The 17,290-nt window shown below is 60.3% G+C and overlaps 1 long non-coding RNA gene across 2 annotated transcripts; it reads right to left on the reverse strand.

Moving 5' to 3' along the window:
- Positions 1-9,761: 9,761 nt before the first annotated feature.
- LOC138849143 (uncharacterized) lies at positions 9,762-16,250 on the reverse strand. Of its 2 annotated transcripts, none has more exons than XR_011387546.1 (3): positions 11,033-16,250; positions 10,300-10,479; positions 9,762-9,987 (listed from the first exon to the last, which is right to left on the reverse strand). It is a non-coding gene; the product is annotated as an uncharacterized lncRNA (long non-coding RNA). The 2 variants fall into 2 exon arrangements; XR_011387545.1 differs by lacking the exon at positions 9,762-9,987 and adding an exon at positions 10,037-10,206 and having other exon boundaries at positions 11,033-16,246.
- Positions 16,251-17,290: the final 1,040 nt, after the last annotated feature.

Consider the following 17,290-nt stretch of genomic DNA (forward strand, 5'->3'; position numbering starts at 1 on the left):
GGCCAGTCTACAACATGGGGAACTGGGCAAGGGCACCTCTCTGGTTGAGACGGAGCTGGGGGGCCCCTGCCAGTGCCCAGCACACCCCAGCCCTGTCACCCCTCAGCCCACCTGTGGAGCGCCAGCGTCTGCGGGTCCCAGGGGAAAACGGGGTCCTCTGGCGCTTCCTTCAGAGCCGTCATAGTGTTCTGCTCAAACTGGCCCGGTCCCAGCATCAGCCCTGCTTCCTGGAGGCCTCCATCGCTGACCGTTGGAGAGCCTGGCCAGGCCGGACCAGGGCTGGCAGGGCCCGAGCCCACCGGGGCATGGGCCCCACCTTGGGGAGCGGGACACTCCCCACTGACACCAAGGGGCCCGGCCCTCTGCCTCAAGGCCCAACTCCGCTGCAGGAGACCCTGAGAACTTGGCGCTCACATGCGGGGAGCGGGCTGGGAGCCGGCGACGGTGACAAATGGCCCCGTCTAAAGGCACGAATGGCACAATGGTGAGCACCCAGGCCACGCACATTAGCAGGGGCCTGGGAAAGAGGAGCCGCGCGGGCCCCCTGGCCGGGCCTTTGTTTGCGCACCCAGGCTCCCTCCGTAGTGGACACCGGATGCAGCCGAGGGGCTGCGAGGTAGCAGCTTGGTTTCCCAACAGCGGCCACTTGGTTGGCTTGGGACCTGAGAGAAGTCTTTGATTCCAGCAGTGTCTGAAGCCATGGAGTGGAATACAGAAGTGAGGGGTGCAGCTGGGGAGGGGGTGCAGCTGAGCCGCAGGCACCGAGAGCTCGCCCTCCCCTCCCCCAGCCCCCCCCCGCCCCGCAGCCCCCGCTGCAGCCCGCACCTGGCCTCCTCCCCACCGTCTCGGTCCTGGGGTGCCTTCGTCCCGATCGCCTCTGCCCACTTTTTCCTCCGAGTTTTGCATCGTTGCCAGCCCCCCCTTGGACTTCCCGAGCCCCTCGCCCTAGAACGGCCGATGGATTGGATGAAAGAACTGGAAATCATTAGAGGAAAGCCAGCCCCACTTGCAAACGGCTTCTGCCATTCACAGAGGATCGGCCAGCCTTGGACGGAACCCAGAGTCAGGCCGAGCGCAAAGGAATCGGCCTCGTCTGGCTGCAGAGTGGACGGGTGCAGAGTGGACGGGTGCAGAGTGGACAGGTGCAGAGTGGACGGGGTGCAGAGTGGACGGGGTGTAGAGTGGACGGGTGTAGAGTGGACGGGTGCAGAGTGGACGGGTGTAGAGTGGACAGGGTGCAGAGTGACGGGGTGCAGAGTGACGGGGTGCAGAGTGGACGGGTGCAGAGTGGACAGGTGCAGAGTGGACGGGGTGCAGAGTGGACAGGTGCAGAGTGGACGGGTGCAGAGTGGACGGGTGCAGAGTGGACGGGGTGCAGAGTGATGGGGTGCAGAGAGTGGATGGGGTGCAGAGAGTGGATGGGGTACAGAGAGTGGACGGGGTTTAAAGTGGATGGGGTGCAGAGTGGACGGGGTGCAGAGTGGACGGGGTGCAGAGAGTGGGTGGGGTGCAGAGAGTGGGCGGGGTGCAGAGTGGACGGGTGCAGAGTGGACGGGGTGCAGAGAGTGGGTGGGGTGCAGAGAGTGGACGGGTGCAGAGTGGATGGGGTGCAGAGTGGACGGGTGCAGAGTGGACGGGTGCAGAGAGTGGACGGGTGCAGAGTGGACAGGTGCAGAGTGGACGGGTGCAGAGAGTGGACGGGTGCAGAGTGGACGGGTGCAGAGTGGACGGGGTGCAGAGTGGACGGGGTGCAGAGAGTGGACGCAGGTGCCCCGGCTGCCCCGATGCCCGCATTTCCGGCCTGGTAGACAAGGTGGCCCTCCTCCTCGTGGCCCTGCCCCACAGGTCACTGTCCCTCGCTCTGCTCCTGCAGCTCCTTGTGCCAACACCCCCCGTTCAGCAACCATTGTCCAGTGTGGCACAGCTCAGGGGCACCTGTCACGCCGAGGGGTGCCTGTCTGATGACCACACCTGTGAACACAGTTGCCTCCCACAGTCCCTCGAGCCCCCCACCGTGGCCCCATCAGCACTGGGGTCGAGTCTTGGTCCCCCTGTAAGCCAGTGCCCGCTGGGCTTGGCAGGGAGGAGCTCAGACAGCTTCTCTGTGGCCTGCACCCCTCCCCACGTTCCCGCCATGCTTCTCCCCACCCCTTCTGTTACGGTCCCCCTTCCCGGGGCTGCCTGCCCACAGACGGGCACTCCCTGTGGTCAGGGGTGTGTGGCTTCCTCACTCTGTCCTGGGGGCTCAGGCGGTGTCGGGGGAGCTCTGGGCCCCCGGGGTGCCTCTTCGCAGCCCTGACCCCAGTGTCTGTAAACCCACCCACTTCCTCTCCACGCCCTGGTGCAGTAGCTGATACGGCGGCCGCCACAACAGGCCAGAACCAAGTGAAAACAGGAACCTTTCTGAGAACAAAACCACGCAGGAGCACTTTGGGAAAGAAGAGTAGAGGCGGCTGGAAGACACGACCCCCATTGTACTTCCAGCAGACTTCAGAAACGGGGTTCCCAGGGTCCCCTCCTCCTGCCCCTGCACACCTCGCTCCCTGCAAAGCTTCCACAGCCAGCTGCCAGGCCCCCACCCTCTCCTTCCTCCTCCGGAACGCGTCTCCCAGCGGCACAGAGCTGACCGACAGCCCCTGCCGGCCACATCTGTGTTCCTGAGAAGGTGGAGAGGCGGGGGCGTGCTCAGGCGCTGGGACCCTCCTGGCCCTCCCAGGAGTCTCTGCGTGTGCACGTGCACCTACGGGGAAGGCTTCCCACCTCAGTCCCTCAGCAGGCCTGGGGGAGGGACAACCCGAGTGGAAACTCCACACGCAAAACCCCGCTCCACCTCCTCTTTGGATGCGTCCAGTGCCTGGGACTTCATCACCTGATTCACATCAGGGCAGACGACTCTGGACGTCTTCACACTGGGCCACCGCCTGGGCGTCGCCCCAGGCCCCTGAGCTGGGGGCACGCAGGATGGCTCTACTCCACATCCAAGTGGCCCCTTCAAAAACGCACTCCCTCCCCCCGCCAGTCCTCCTGGCTTGAATACACCTGGCCTTTTAGAGTCACTCTAACAACCCCGGGCCTGCTCCCAGTGTGGTCCAGCACAGCACAGCCCAGGGGAGCTGGCATCTTCCTTAGCCCTGATGGGATCGGCTGTTGTGTCCAGGTATGCCTGGGCAGCCGCGTGCTTGTCCTGATTCCTGCAATGCCGACACCCGCTGACTCCCCTGGGGCGCGCTCCTACGTCTCCTTTAAAGTAACCCTTTGCCGTCCACCATGTGTCACTCATGGGGCTTTCCTGTACCAAAGTGCCAGACTTCAACATCCACCCTCCGGGGCCGACACTGTGGCACAGCAGGTTAAAGCAACGACCTGTAGCGTCGGCATCCCCTGTGGGCGCCAGTTCAAGTCGGGCTGCTCCACTTCCAATCCAGCTCCCTGCTAATGCGCCTGGAAAAACCAGTGGAGGATGGCCCGAGTGCTTGGGTCCCTGCACCCACGTGAGTGGAATAAGCTCCTGGCTCCTGGCTCAGCCTGGCTCAGCCTGGTCGTTGCAGCCATTTGGGGCATGAACCAACGATGGAAGACATCTCTCTCTCTCTCTCTCTCTCTCTCTCTCTCTCTATCTATCTTTCTCTCTCTGTAACTCTGCCTTTCAAATAAATAAATAAATCTTTAAAAAATGATATACAACCTCTTAGGGCCAGCATTATGGCACAACAGGTTAAGCCAACATCTGCGATGTCAGCATCCCACATAAACACCGGTTCGCAAGTTCCAACTGCTCCATTTCTGATCCAGCTCCGTGCTAAAGAACTGGAAAGCAGCAAAAGATGGCGCCAGGCCTTGGGGAGGCCTGGGTGGAGTTGCAATCATTTGTGCTGTTTCAGCCATTCGGGGGGTTTAGAAGGTCCCTTTGTGCGGTTTGGAAGAGAGCTCCCTCTCTCCCTCTGTCTCTCTGTCTCTCTGTCTCTCTCTCTCTCTCTCTCTCTCTGCCTCTCCTCTCTGTGTAACTCTGACTTTCAAATTAATTAATTAATTAATTAAAAAAAGAATTCTGTGTTGGGAAGAAGCTGGCCACGCCCTCCTGACATAACCCCCATTTTAAACATGTAGTTATTTATTTGAAAGACATAGAGTTACAGAGTGGCAGAAGCAGGGAGAGAGAGGTCTTCCATCTGCTGGTTCACTCCTCAAATAGCCTCAACAGCTGGAGCTGGGCTGATCTGAAACCAAGAGCCAGGAGCTTCTTCCAGGTCTCCCACCACGCGGGTGCAGGGGCCCAAGCACTTGGGCCATCTTCTACTGCTTTCCCAGGCCACAGCAGAGAGCTGAACCAGAAGAGGAGGAGCCGGGACTCAAACCAGCGCCCACATTGGATGCTGGCACCACAAGCAGAGGCTTAGCCCACTAGGCCACAGAGCCAGCACCCAACATAGTCTTGCCGTGGCAAATAGGAGCATCCTCACCCACCGGTTCACTCGCTCATTCGTTCACTCAGCATGTGAACACTGGGCACCCACTAGATGCCGGCTCAGCCCTAGGCACTGAGGATACCACAGGGCCAGAGTCAGCCCAAACCCTGGTCGCTCTGCACACCAGCCAGGCCTTCGCCCGAGCCTGCCGGTCACCGCATGGTCCTGGGACTCTTTCCTTCCCAGGCACAGGGATTTTGCAGGTGTGATCAAGTTACAGATCTCACGGGGGAAAATGATCCTGGATTACTTGGAGGGCCCTGGACTGCCAGGGTGCAGACAGAGGTGAGCACAGGAGAAAGCGGTGTGCAGGTGGAGCAGAGGGGAAGCAGGCCCGCGGAAGCCGGAGCAAGGGGCTGGGAGAGACAGAAAGAAAGATCCCCCATCTGCTGGTTCACTCCCCTAGATGGCCACAGTGGCCAGGGCTGCACCAGACCAGAACCAGGAGCCAGGGCCTCCATCCTGGTCTCCCACGTGGGTTGGAGGGGCCTAAGCACTTGGTCCAGTCTCTGCTTCTTTCCTAGGCACAACAGCAGGGAGCTGGGTCAGAGCAGGTACCAGGACTCAAACCGGCATTCCGAAACCAGGTGCTGGTAGAGCGCGTGGCAGCTGAACCTGCTGAGCCACAGCACCGACCCCTCTTCTGTGTTTACGCCCAAGTGGAAACCTCAGCAGAGATCTCCATGCGGGTCCCTGCAGCTCCCCGGGCCTGCTCTTCCTGGACAGCTGGACGCAGATCCCCAGGCCGTGCTAGCCAAGGCTTGCACCCGCCCTCATCGCCACCCCCTCTCAAGGCCGCACCAGCTTCTTGCCAGCCAAGAAGTGGTTAAGGCGCCCCTCGCCCTCCTCCATCTGCAGTCCCTCCCTGTGCACATTCCACTGGCATTAGGGTACCAGGCAAAACCCTCCCAGGGGATTCCGCTGAGATGCCTGCAGACAAAGGGCATGCTAATCAGGAGGCTGGCCCGGCAGGGATCCGCCAGCTCTTCCTGGTTGGGGCTGGGGCTGCAGCCGCCTCCCAGAGCACACACTAATCCTTCCAGCACAAAACAGACCTCGGCAATTAGAGGCATGTTCCTGATTAGAGGAAAGCAACCTTGCAACTGGGAAGATAAGTCCGGGCGGACTGGAGGAGAACCGTCACTGTGCAGTCGGGGCCCCTGTGAGCCTTTCCCAACCCCCCAGGCTGCCCCAGGGAAGCAGGGTCCTTCACTCCCGCTCTCACTGCTGATTAAGGGGTGAAGAGACGGCAGCAAAGCTCCACAGTCACCAAGTCATGGTGCGTGTAACCCAGGAGGAACCCCCGGCAACCCTGTGTGAGTTATCTTTCTAGAACCTTCCCGCACAGACACACATGCAGCAACTACAGATACACAAGTGCGTTCAAAACGGGGAGAACTTCCGGCGCTTTGTTTACTTGGTCGCACGGGTGCACAGCTTTCCAGTCAACCACACAGGCTGGGTTTCATCTGCGTTGGTAAACCTGCTTCGTGCATTTCTGTGAATGATGGTGGACATTTTGGTTTCCCAGTCGTTCTCTTCATGATGGGTATTTCGGTTATTTCCAAATTTTTTTAAGTTTTTTTTTTTTATTTGAAATGCAGAGGCAGAGAGAGAGAGACAGAGACAGAGAGAGGTCTTCCATTCGCTGGTTCACTCCTCAAATGGCCGCAATGGCCGGAGCTGTGCCGATCCCTAGCCAGGAGTTTCTTCCGGGTCTCCCACGTGGGTTCAGGGGCCCAAGGACCTGGGCCATCTTCCACTGCTTTCCCAGGCCACAGCAGAGAGCTGGATCGGAAGTGGAGCAGCCGGGACTCTCGGCGCCCATATGGGATGCCGGCACTGCAGGCGGCAGCTTTACCCGTTATGCCACAGTGGCGGCCCCTCCGAATGTTTTATATTATTGATGGTGCTTCCTTGAGCTCTCTTTATTATTATTTATTTATTTATTCGAGACACATCCACATAACCAGACAGTAGAGGGAGCTTCATGCGCTGTGTCAGCCCTCAGATGCCCCCATGGCTCGGCTGGGCTGAAGCTGGGAGGCGGGAACTCAATCCAGGTCTCATGGGTGCCAGGAACCCAGCTCCTTGGATCATCATGGCTGCCTCCCAAGGCCCATTCCAGCAGGAAGCTGGAGTCAGGCGCTGGAGCCAGGCCAACCTCCCAACCAACGTCTTCCCGCTCGGCTGCAAGCTCGTGCTGAAGCGCGTTAACCCGCGTCCTCTGAAATCGCTCGCTCGTTGGCCGCCCCACACGGCTTCCCGATTCACCTCCTGCTGTCCGCCCACACCCAGCGCCACACGCGGTGCCCATGAGGCGCCCCGCTCCTCGCCCACGCAGGGCCTCCCTGGAAGGGGCTCTGCACAGCCGTTAGCCCCGCCCCAGACCAGCCGTCACTTCCGGCCACGCCCACACCTGAAGACGCCGCGGTCTGCAGGGCGGAGCGTGCTCCCTTGCCTTGGGAACACGTCTGCCCTTGTCTGACTCGTGTTGCCTCCCAGCACCCAGCGCCATGCCGGGAAGGGAGCAAGCACCCAGCCAGTACTCGGTGAGCGAGAGCCAAGCAAGATGAGGCCAGTGTGGGTGTCTGGCTCGGTTCCGCCCACCACGGCCGTGGCTTCGCTGAGACCACACCATCGCCCGTGCCGAGCCACGGTCAGTCGGAAACCACCCTGCGTCTTTCTAGGCTCCACCCACACGCAAGCAGGAGCAGCCGCGAGCACAGTTCAGCCAGCGCCTTCACGCCCCTGGCCCTGCGACGGCGCCTGGACATGGTACCCATCCGCTCCCCTCAGACCCAGACTCCCAAGGTAACTCCCGCAGAGTCCACCTGTAACGGGTGCAGGGCGTCCCCCAAACCCCCTCAGAACCGGCAGCGGAGAACAGCAGGCTCAGATGTCTGGAGAGGAAATCAAGTTCAACTGATGGCACCCGGGAGTAGGGTGGGCCCTACACACAGTCCCACCAGTGTCCTGCTGAGAGGGGCGCAAGAAACACACAGAGGAGAGCTTCCTGTGAGGAGGGGAGAGGACTTCCTGTGAGGAGGGGAGAGGACTTCCTGTGAGGAGAGGGGAGCACTTCCTGTGATGAGGGGAGAGGACTTCCTGTGATGAGGGGAGAGGACTTCCTGTGAGGAGAGACAGAGGACTTCCTGTGAGGAAGGGAGAGCACTTCCTGTGGGGAAGGGAGAGGACTTCCTGTGAGGAGAGGGGAGCACTTCCTGTGAGGAGGGGAGAGGACTTCCTGTGAGGAAGGGAGAGGACTTCCTGTGAGGCGAGGGGAGCACTTCCTGTGATGAGGGGAGAGGACTTCCTGTGATGAGGGGAGAGGACTTCCTGTGAGGAGAGACAGAGGACTTCCTGTGAGGAAGGGAGAGCACTTCCTGTGGGGAAGGGAGAGGACTTCCTGTGAGGAGAGGGGAGCACTTCCTGTGAGGAGGGGAGAGGACTTCCTGTGAGGAAGGGAGAGAACTTCCTGTGATGAGGGGAGAGGACTTCCTGTGAGGAAGGGAGAGGACTTCCTGTGATGAGGGGGAGGACTTCCTGTGAGGAGAGGGGAGCACTTCCTGTGATGAGGGGAGAGGACTTCCTGTGAGGAAGGGAGAGAACTTCCTGTGATGAGGGGAGAGGACTTCCTGTGAGGAAGGGAGAGGACTTCCTGTGATGAGGGGGAGCACTTCCTGTGAGGAGAAACAGAGGACTTCCTGTGATGAGGGGAGAGGACTTCCTGTGAGGAGAAGGGAGCACTTCCTGTGAGGAGAGACAGAGGACTTCCTGTGAGGAGAGGGGAGCACTTCCTGTGAGGAGAGGAGAGGACTTCCTGTGAGGAAGGGAGAGGATTTCCTGTGAGGAGAGGGGAGGACTTCCTGTGAGGGGAGGAGAGCACTTCCTGTGAGGAGAGGGGAGCACTTCCTGTGAGGAGAGACAGGATGCAGTGCTGGTCCAGTCAGGGAATGCCGTGATTGACAGTGACCCCCGGGAGCTAGGCCGAGGCTGGAAGGACGGTCCCTGGGGTTTCAGCAGGAGCTGCCCTCAGCCTCTCCCAGGTGGCAGAGCGCGCTGTGTGGTTTGGCCGCCCGGTTGGTGGCACTAAGGACTGCAGCCCCGGTTTCACCAGGAGGTGAACCAGGCAGCCCGGCACACACAGGCTCCTCTCCAGGACAGGCGCCCCTGGATCCCCCTGAGACCCCGTGTCAGCCGTGCAGCCCGCAGAGGTGGTGCGAGAGGAATCCACAGCGGCTCTTGTTCAAGTGCTCCTCCTTCCCTGACCCTTCTCTCCACCTGTCATGGTGTGCATCCCTGCTGGGCTTTTATCTATTAAAGATTCATTCATTCATTCATTCATTTGAAAGGCAGAGTGACAGAGAGGGGTGGGGAGGAAGAGAGAAGGAGAGGGAGATCTTCCATCTGCTGGTTCACTCCCCAGATGGCCACAATGGCCAGGGCTGGGCCAGGCCAAAACCAGGAGCCTGGGACTCCATCCGGCTCTCCCAAGCGGATGGCAGGGGCCCAGACACATGGGCCATCTTCTGCCTTCCCAGATGTGTTAGCAGGAGGGACCAGAGGGCAGCATGGGATGCTGGCGTCGCAGCCGGCTGTTTACCCACTGCACCACAACTACGGTGCCTGATTCACTCTTTCTGCCGCCCTCCCTAGCGCACAGGCACAGGGACAGGGTGACTGCACAGGACAGAGCCCTGGCCTGGAGCTCAGCGGGTTCCCTCCCCACCCGCCCTCCGCCAGGTGCCGAGCGGGGGTTGGGGACAGCGGTGCTGTGGGCAGGCAGCAGCCACCCCAGGCACCCAGCCCAGCCTCCCCAGCCCCATCAGACCTCCCCTCCCAAACACAAGCCCCAAACGACACTGCTAAGGATTTCAAGATGGCAACCGCAGCATCCTAACGCCGAGTGGGGGGCCCCGTGACGGCCTCGGTCACACACCCAGGAGACCAGCCCTGCTCGGAACAAACCCAAGGCCCCTCCCATTCACTGCACTGCCGTGCGCCAGGGCCTCGGCTCCTATGTCCATCACGCCCTGGACAGGACAGACAGCTCGGTCACCCCCATTCCCGGCTGATCAGACGGAGGCTCGTGGGTGTGAGGGCGGGTCCGGGTCAGCCTCTGCGCTGCGGCCCGGGCTCTGCGTCATCCGTCCCTGCACGATCGGCTCCCCCGTGACAGGCAGCCCCCGCAGCGGACTGGGGAGAAGGTGGCCTATTTCCAGAGAAGGTCTGGGGCAATTGACGCTAAGAAAGGTGCAATAAATCCCAAAACCACTGGAGCGAGAACAAAGAACAACTACTTCAGCAGAAAAGGGAAGCTGAGATGAACGACTTTAGTCAGCACAGAACTCAGCCCCGGGCTCCCTGGCGCTGAGACAGAGGGGACGTGACGGTGACCCAGCTCTTGGCCCCTGATGAAGGGCGAGTGCCAGGACAGAGGACCGGCGGAGCTGGGTGGTGCCTGTGCCACCTGTCTGCTCGTCTGAGGGCCCAGATCAGCACGGTCGACCTGGAGAATCTGGAAGATTTTACTTTTTTTAAAAAAAAATTATTTATTTGAAGGAGTTACAGAGAGACAGGGAGAGAGGTCTTCCATCTGCTGGTTCACTCCCCAAGTGGCTGCCACAGCCAGGAGCCAGGAGCTTCATCCGGGTCTCCCATGTGGGTGGCGGGGCCCAGGGACTTGGGCCGTCTTCCACTGCTTTTCCCAGGCCACAGCAGGGAGCTGGGTTGGAACCTGGACAGGTGCATACCCAGCACAAGGCTGAGAAGCACACGGCTTCCCGTCTGCACCCCACCCAGCGTGCCCGGCCACCGCCTGTAGGCTCACCTGCACCTGCCCGCAGTGCAGGTGTGTGGGTCCCTCGGGAGGTAACGCCCAGTAGGAAGCTCCTCGCAGGGACCTTGGAGCCTGGAGCCTCCGGATTCCTCGGCCGGCACTGAGGCCCTGGGCGGGAGTGGCTGCCTTCGGGTCTCGGTGTTGTTGGTTCAGATGAGCTAACTGAGCCAGCTGGAACAAGACGGAGGGGAGTCCTTGACTGCGCGCCTTCCTCCTGCCTCCCGACAAGAAAAATGGCAGAGGGCGAGACACCACCGGAGCTGCACAGGGACACGGTGGGCCAGGCTGGCCAGGACCGCTCCGAGCCAGACAAGGCTGGACAGGGCTCAGGGCCTGACAAGCAGCCTGGGGTCCACGGCCCGGGGGGGGGGGGGTGCTCCCACAGAGAAAAGCAGCCCCTTCACACCAGGACACTCCCACTTCCTGCCCTGCACACTCGGGGTGGGGGAGGGGCGGGGAGCCTGGGGGCCGGGGCTTCATTGCAGAAAGCTTAGGCGTGAGGACAGTTGTCTGGTGGCCCGCAGGGTGTGGAGCAGCTGTGGACCGGGAGGCCCCTGCCTACAGAGCCTGGGGCTGGAGTCAGGGAGCGAGAAAGAAGGCCAGCGCCTTCTAGATGCAGCTGGATAGGTGGAGACGGAAGTCAAGGTCGACTCCCAGGTTTCAGCCCCTGCCCCCAAGCCCTGTGCAGGTCACCATGTGGGACCGGCACTGACTCTCCACCTACCCTGAGGGGGAACCGGAGAGCAAGCAGGCAGCACTCCCAGCGCTTTCCAACCTGTGCTCCTGGGAAGTGGAAGGTGACAGTTCTCCAGCGTCGGCACGGGGCTGTCCACAGCTGAAGCCACCGTTGTCCCCGGTGAACCTTCTCCAGGGTCAACAGAGCCCTGAATTTCAGGAGAGAGAGCAGCCAGGCAGGACTGTGCAGTGAGCCTCCTGCCCTCCAAAACACCTGGGCCAGCCTGTCCCATCCATCCACGCCCCGGGCACTTCCTGGGCACGCCAGCCCACCCGTGAGTGGTCCTGGCCGATCCCACGTTGGGGAAGTCGGCTTCCTGCACTTGAGGAGCGCGCGGTCCAGTGCGGAGGGACGCAGCATGTGGCTGTCACGGTCAGACAGTTGCGTAGCAACGAGCTCCCGCCTCACACCCTTCCCATAGCAGGTGCAAGGGTGCCCAGCAGGCACAACCCACAGCCGACTCTCAGAGACTACCCAGCTCCGGGTTCCTGAGTGCTGCCAAGATGGTCCATGGGATCCGCCCCCACCACTGCTGCACAGCGGCTTCTGAGAGCACTGCTCAGAGGACTTCCTGTGAGGAAACAGAGGACTTCCTGTGAGGAGAGGGGAGGACTTCCTGTGAGGAGAGGAGAGGACTTTCTGTGAGGAGACGGAGGACTTCCTGTGAGGAGAGGGGAGGACTTCCTGTGAGGAGACAGAGGACTTCCTGTGAGGAGACGGAGGACTTCCTGTGAGGAGAGGACTTCCTGTGAGGAGACAGAGGACTTCCTGTGAGGAGACGGAGGACTTCCTGTGAGGAGAGGACTTCCTGTGAGGAGACAGAGGACTTCCTGTGAGGAGAGGGGAGGACTTCCTGTGAGGGGAGGAGAGCACTTCCTGTGAGGAGAAGGGAGGACTTCCTGTAAGGAGTGGGGAGGACTTCCTGTGAGGAGACAGAGGACTTCCTGTGAAGAGACAGAGGACTTCCTGTGAGGAGGGGGAGGACTTCCTGTGAGGAGAAACAGAGGACTTCCTGTGAGGAGAAACAGAGGACTTCCTGTGAGGAGAGGGGAGGACTTCCTGTGAGGAGAGGAGAGGACTTCCTGTGAGGAGACAGAGGACTTCCTGTGAGGAGAAACAGAGGACTTCCTGTGAGGAGAGGGGAGCACTTCCTGTGAGGAGAGGCGAGGACTTCCTGTGAGGAGAGGCGAGGACTTCCTGTGAGGAGAGGGGAGCACTTCCTGTGAGGAGACAGGACTTCCTGTGAGGAGGGGGAGGACTTCCTGTGAGGAGAGGGGAGGACTTCCTGCACAGCGGCTTCTGTGAGCACTGCTCAGAGGACTTGGAGCTGAACCTGCTGGATTCCATGGAAGGCAGCACCGCGGCAGATGAGCGAGTGCTGTGGCCACCCGAGACGTCGGCGAAGCCACGGACCTGTGCTCCTGCTCTGTCCTCCGTCTACACCGCAGGCTCCAATCCCACACTGAGCCGGTGCAGGAAGAACCTCAGAGCACCTCTGACTCGGGCTGCGCTGAACGTCCGGCTTCCCCGTGCGGCCTCCCTGCCTCCCTTGCAGGCAGCTGCGACTGTCGGCAGAATAAACTTGGGCCTGGTTAGCTCACTCGAGTCGTCCACCACCAAGGCACAGCCAGGAGGTTCGGACTGAGTGATGATGTTGCTCAGGCTGAATGGAATCGGTTACGTAATTCCGAGCTGTGGAGCTGTAATTCCACTGAGCTTACATCACGCGACCGAGCGTTAGCGAGGGGGGCTTAGGAAAGGCTCCTAGGTATGGCTGAACATCACGGGCGCTATTCCTGTGTGCCGGAGACCCGCTGTCAACATGACAGTGTTTAATCAAATGCTGTGGGCCTCCCCCACCCGCCACACACACATACACTCACACTCACACACACACACACACCCCAGGGTGGTGCCAGCCACCAATCAGCCAGGCCACACATACACACAGACACACACACACACATACACACACACACGCACACACGCACACACACACGCAAGGATCTCGTAATTGAAAAGCCCCCGTGCCGGCTCCAGGACCCGAGCCTGTCTGTTCTGGGTGGTGCACATTGCATTGGCTGCTTTTGCCTCTGCTCCCCTCCGGGGGGCGCTCTGGCTGCAGGTGTCTCTGCCGCTCTCTGTCCACGCCTGACACACCAGGGAGCTTCACTTTCCAGGGGCTACCACTGCAGCTGCTGGGGACCTGAAGGGACTCCGACCTTGGCCTCTTCCTTCTAAATCTCTCCCTTCAAGACCGTGGGTGGTCATCGGTTTGTTTTACTTGCAAGAACGTTGAGTCTGGCCGTGGGTGTAGATGGGGTACACAGCGGACCCCCATGTCCCTAAACAGCCCTGGATCCCACACCTCCCCGCTTCTCCAAATGAAGCCACGTGGGTGCGTGGGTGCTGTCCCGGGGTGGGCTTGCTGTGCAGTCCTCACGGTGTTGCGTGTGTCAGTTCAGAGAGCGTTAGGAGGGCGCCTGCCCACCAACAAGCAAGACGTAAGTCTTCCCTTTCGTCAGCCTGTCACAACTCACGTCTTCCCAGTCTGGCCCAGATCACATCAAAAGCCACGTCGCGCTGTGCTGTGAGGAAGACCAGGGCTGGAGCCGAGAGCCGCACGCGCCCGGGCCGCGGCGTCATCCCCAGCCTTGCTGGCCTGACACAGAACAGGACACTGACTCAGCGGTGGCGGTGGCCACGAGACAGGGTGAGAGCCACAGGGGAGGAGCCCCTGAGTGAGGTCTGGCATGCGGGGGGCCCTGATGGCCTGGGTGCAGAAAGGAGCCCCCCATCAGTCAGTGTCTGCGTCTCCTCCCCTATCCCGGCTTTCCGGGCCACCCCAAGGCCCGCCTCCCTCCCAGCCATCCCTCGCTAAGGGGCTGTCATTTAAAAGCCTCGTTTTGTTTTGAAAATCCAGTCCTCCACCAACAAATGGAGCGCAGCTTTGATTTCGCCCTGCACTGAGCTTTATCCCTTCCCTTCTGCTGCAACGTGACTGACGTGGGTTACACATTTAATCCGAGGCTTGATCATTTCAAAACCAGAGCAAACAGCCGTGAAGTGTCAGGACGCAGCAGGAGCACAGAGCAGCGGGAATGGGCCGTCCCTGAGCTGGGTCCTGCGTCAGAGGGGCGGTCTGACTTCAGCCCCCTCCACCTTTGAAAGGCGGAGTTACAGAGAGGCAGAGAGAGAGAGAGAGAGATTCTTCCTTCTGCAGGTTCACTCCCCAATTGATCGCAACAGTCGGAACTGTGCCAATCCAAAGCCAGGAGCCAGGAGCTCCTTCCAGGTCTCCCACGTGGGTGCAGGTCCCAAGGATTGGGCCATCTTCTACTGCTTTCCCAGGCCATAGCAGAGAGCTGGATCGGAAGTGGAGCAGCCGGGTCTTGAACCAGTGCCCATATGGGCTGCCGGCACTGCAGGTGGTGGCTTCACCCTCTATGCCACAGCGCCGGCCCCTCACTTTTTTTTAGGATTTATTTATCTGAAAGGGTTAACAGAGAGAGGAGGAGGGAGAACAATCTCCTATCCCCGGAGTCACTCCCCCGATGGCCGCAATGGCCAGGGCTGGATCAGGCCGGAGCCAGGAGCTTCGGCTGGGTCTCCCGTGTGGGTGGCTGTCGGGTCATCCTTGCTGCTTTCCCAGGCACATCAGCAGGGAGCTGGATTGGAAGTGGAGCAGCCGGGACATGAAACAGCACCCATGTGGAGCGCCCATAGCTCTTCCTGCTATGCACTGCCCCAGCCCCCACCACCTTTGAACCTCCTGATCGTCTCACAGCTTTGCTTCCGCTGGAGAAGTGGTGGATAACGTCAGATTCTGTCATTGGGCTGGAAAATCTTGTTGGTGTTGCCGCAGGTGATAAACAGCAAGGACTCCCTCGTGGCCAACGAGACCTGGACGCGGCTTCCTGGACGAGCGGCCGCGAGGCACCGGGGAGGAGCTCGCGGTCAGAGACACGGCTGCAAATGAGTTTGGAAAATGCAGAACACTTGCTGCCCGCATCATCCCCTCCGTGAGTGACCTGGACGCAATAGCTTTTGCTTTTCCCGCGTCTGGCCGGCGCCGTGGGGTAGTGGGCTAAGCTGCCACCCGCCATGCCAGCATCCCATGTGGGCTCTGATTCGAGTCCCGGCTGCTCCACTTCCAACCCAGCTCCCTGCTATGGCCTGGGACAGCATCAGAAGATGGCCCAAGTGCATGGGCCCCGCCCCCATGGAGGGAGCTCCTGGCTCCTGGCTTTGGCCTGGTCCAGCCCTGGCTGCTGCAGCCATCTGGGGAGTGAACCAGAGGATGGAAAAGTCTGTCTGTCTCTCCTTCTCTCTGGAACTCTGTATTTCAAAACCTTTAAAAATATCAACAGGGAGTCTGGGTGGTTTTCAGGCTGAAACACAGTCAGAAGGCGGGGCTGCTGCTGAGCGAGCATCGGACAGCCCAGCAGTGGTGCGGATGACTCGACTCACTGGCTGCAGCCGTGCCCTGGGGTTGCCTGGGAAACCGGAGCCCTCGTTCCCCTGACACCCCTCACCAGAGACGCCCAGTCCTCAGTCTGGGGCATCTGATCCTCTTCGAGAAAAGGTTCTGCATCCAAAACGCACTGCAGGGCCACAGCCCTGCTCCAGCACAGCCCACCCTGATTACAGATGTGGAAACTGAGGCTGCTCTCCACGGCACCCCCAAACTCTGTGGGAACCCAGAGGGAGAGCCTCCCCCAGGGCCCTCTGTCCAGGCTCACGGCCCCCACCCCCGCGAGCTCGCGCTGCTCACGTCCCCACCTGTGTACCCATCAGACCACCTTACGCTGGGCCCGGCCATACTCGAGCTGTCCTGTTGTGCACAATATATAGAAAACCATGCGAGCCGGCGCCGCGGCTCACTAGGCTAATCCTCTGCCTGCGGCGCCGGCACACCGGGTTCTAGTCCCGGTTGGGGTGCCGGGTTCTGTCCCGGTTGCCCCTCTTCCAGGCCAGCTCTCTGCTGTGGCCTGGGAGTGCAGTGGAGGATGGCCCAGGTGCTTGGGCCCTGCACCCCATGGGAGACCAGGAGAAGCACCTGGCTCCTCCCATCAGATCAGCGCGGTGCGCCGGCCGCGGCGGCCACTGGAGGGTGAACCAACGGCAAAGGAAGACCTTTCTCTCTGTCTCTCTCTCTCTCACTGTCCACTCTGCCTGTCAAAAAAAAAAAAAAAGAAAAAGAAAAGAAAAGAAAAGAAAAAGAAAAGAAAACCATGTGATACCATGGCAGACTCACGCAGCGCAGACCTGAGATCCTGCTCACAGGACTTGATGAGAAACAGAGATAATGCATCCTTTGAGATGACTCCAGAAAGCAAAATGTAAAAGAACAAAACAAACCCACGAAGGTGGTTTAGCCCTGGCGGGGTGCTGGGCTCCCGGAGGCCCGGAGCTCCTGCCGAGCGTTGCGGGGGTGGTCAGGGACACCTGTCCGGGAGAAGTTCAGTCCTAGGCTGGCTCCTGTAAGCTTTCAAAAACGTCAGGACAGGTATCAGGTAAGACAAGCGAGCCGAGGACGTAGGAACAGTCCCGCCCCTGCATTCCACGTCTGTCATCTGGAATTCGTTAGATGCTAACGTTATTAAGCTCCTAGTCACATAGGGGAAAAAGGGCTGTGTTCCCTGGAAATGTGAAGGTATTCAAATGTCAGCAACCGGGCCCCACCCCTAGAGACGAGGTTTCTTTGAAAAAACATGTTATTGCAGCAACAAATCTGTTTTCCTGGTAATTTCACCCAATTTCCACATGGCTGTCATCAAACTTCGCTTTCACAAGTGATGCAGGAGATGTGGCAATCCTTCAGGGGTCATGCACATTCCAGGTCACCACACCCGGCCTCTCCTCGCCGTTACCCCGGCCCCGCCGGGGAGGTCAACAGGGCCAAGCCAGCAGGCCAGACAGGCCCACAGTTGAGACACAGCAGAGCTGCATCTAGAAGATTCCCCCGGGCTCCTGACACCATGCACCTGACATGCCACCCGTCCCTTGTGCCCTGGTGCCTCCACAGTGGACTCACCAGTGTGCTAGGATTTGGACAGGGAAGGGACACAGGGCTGAGCTGGTCAGGACACAGCCCGGAAGCCTGGCAATGCTCTGAGGCCATCGCAGAAAGGACATGGGCACAGAGACAGAGCCGGGGCCCTGGAGGCCCGGCCTACACAGCCGGGCCCAGAAAGGGTGGCCCAGACCTGTCCACTCCTGCTCTCCTAGCCCACCCCTAGAGGG

This window comes from Oryctolagus cuniculus, chromosome 3 (assembly GCF_964237555.1).
Source record: "Oryctolagus cuniculus chromosome 3, mOryCun1.1, whole genome shotgun sequence".
In the NCBI taxonomy this organism is placed as follows: domain Eukaryota; kingdom Metazoa; phylum Chordata; class Mammalia; order Lagomorpha; family Leporidae; genus Oryctolagus; species Oryctolagus cuniculus.